The sequence below is a fragment of the Spinacia oleracea genome, chromosome 6, assembly GCF_020520425.1.
Source record: "Spinacia oleracea cultivar Varoflay chromosome 6, BTI_SOV_V1, whole genome shotgun sequence".
Lineage (NCBI taxonomy): Eukaryota > Viridiplantae > Streptophyta > Magnoliopsida > Caryophyllales > Amaranthaceae > Spinacia > Spinacia oleracea.
The window spans coordinates 85,321,630-85,324,146 of NC_079492.1; positions in this window are offsets into that span (position 1 = coordinate 85,321,630).

Here is a 2,517-nt window from a genome sequence, read left to right on the forward strand (position 1 = left end):
CATAGTAGCGAGTTCCAGCTCGCCTTTGTTGATTTTGTATAGGCTGGATTGTATTGTATTTGTATTGATTTGAAACATGAATTTTTGTATGGTTGTATGGCTTTGAACTTGAATTGGTTTGCAAAATGTTTTGAAGATTGGCTTTTGTATGCTTGAATGTTTGGAATTGTATGCGTTGTGTGTGCCTTGAAATTTGTGGCTAGATGCATGCATGAGAATTTTGCCAAAAAATTTGAAAACATTTGCCCCATTTTTCGGGTGTATATATCCACTATAAGCCCCCACTTTGACTGAGGTTGTTTGGTTAGGAAAAGCGCAAGTCAAAGTATATTCAACTCTTGCTTATGTACATGCAGACTCGACTTAGGACGCCGATCTAGGACTATAATGCTTGAATTTTGAAATTGATCCGAAATTTGCCCGAAGCGTTGATCCGGACTGCTTGAAATTGCGCCGGCTTGCGGCTTTGGAATCTTGAATAATGGAGGTTGTACTCTACTGTCCGAAACAATAAAGAGTGTGTACTCGGATTCATAAAAGAGGACGGTGGCCTCTGATAGGCGTGTTTTCCGTCGTTGATAGAAAACCACCTATGCAAACAATATTTATAAAACCACTTCAACTACCGGCAAGCGGTAAGTAAATGGATCGTCCAAAGAAACGGTGAATTATTGAGTTGGAAGTCAATCTAGTTCGATCAAAGATTTGTTTTGAATTGTCACTTTTTAAGAGTCTAAAAACAAATAAAGAACTATGTAAAATTGAATCAAGAAAGGGAAACGTTAGGGAGTCGGGGATAGCCTAGGGAAACCGGGGTAAATCAATTCAACTATTTAGCAATGGTGATCATGCAACGAAATGGTGATTAGGAAAATGGCATCTAAAGACAAGCCCGCCACCTCTCGGATAGGGAACGCTAAGCGTCTAATCCACGGAAGAGCTTTCACCTAATCCTAGACTAAACTAACTAGCATATAATAGGTACCGCCATTTGATCAACACAAGATAGGTCCACAATGTCTTGCCAAACCTATCCTATGGTTCCACGGAAATCTAATCGAATAGCATTTGCAACTACCACTCAACTAGCATGGATTTCCTATCATCAAATCTTATTTAATCACATGAATCAACAAACAATCAATAATCTATTTCCCCTAATTCATCCCCTAGTTTCTCCCCTTTCCCTAACCTAAAAATACTCACTAATCATCCTAACAATCAAGCTATCCATTAGTTCAAAACTAGCTAGCATGAAATTAAAGGAGAAGAAGTAGAGAATAGGAAACTCAATTGCACAAACAAATCAAAAACTGAAAATCAAAGTAACAAGCAAAATTGAAATCAAGAACTCAAGGTATTGAGGAATTGCAAAACAATTATCAACTAAGCAAGTGCAAGAATTAAAGAACTAAGAATTCAATTGCATAAAGAAGAGAAGAGTTGAAGAAAATTACTGAATTGATGCTTGGAATGAAAGAGTTTCTCTCTCTAGATTGAAGAACAAAATCACAAAACCTCCCAAAATGTATTTCTGAAATTGAAAGCGTAAAAATATGAAAGTGTAAAATATGAAAGCGTACATTGAAAATAATAAAAAATCCTATTTATACTAAACCCCAAAAATAAGAGACGTAAACTCGAAAACTGAATCCCGCGCAGCCGTGCGAACGGGCAGACCCAGGTGCGATCGCATCGGTGCGATCGTGGTGTGCATCTATGCGAACGGGCCCTGCGACGATTCTTCTCCTTCGTGCCGTGCGAATGTGCCCAACAACCGTGCGATCGCACGGCTGTAACTTTGCTAATTCTCATACAATCCTCATGTGCTCGCACAGGAAATCCGTGCGAGCACACAGAAATTCCGTGCGAGCGCATGATTCTGTGGTGCGAACGGGCTACATCCCTTGGAGTTCCTGCCTCCTTTTTGCGGATTCTTGCAAACACACACATGTGGGGCACGAGCGCACACACTGCCTTGAATTTGGATCCAAATTGCTAGACCCGTGCGAGCGCACGTAAATTCCGTGCGATCGCACTGGACCTGCTAGAGCAAATCTCAGCTATTTTCCGTCATTTTCAACATTATTACCTGAAAAGCTCAAAGATGGAAAAAAGGAATAAAAATGCAGCAAAACTATATAAAACTATCAAAAAAGCATAATAAAACTCTATAAAATCCTAGCCTAGAGCGACATAAATGCCGCTCATCAAACTCCCCCAAGCTAAGCGTTTGCTAGTCTCTAGCAAACAAAACTCAACTAGGGAAGAATGAGCAACCTATCAAGTTCTAAAAAATTTACCAAAATCGAAATCTAGCAAATCTAATCAAGGCAAGACTAAAAATGGAAAACGCAAATCAAGAAAAGAAAGAAAGAAAAGAAGAAAAGAGAAGAAAAGAAATTAAACTACAAAATCCAAGATGGGGGCTTTATTATGGAACAAGTATAGAAGAACACTAATATTACTAATCAAATAAATGAGTACACGCTAACTAATGTCCTAAATCGAGTGAAA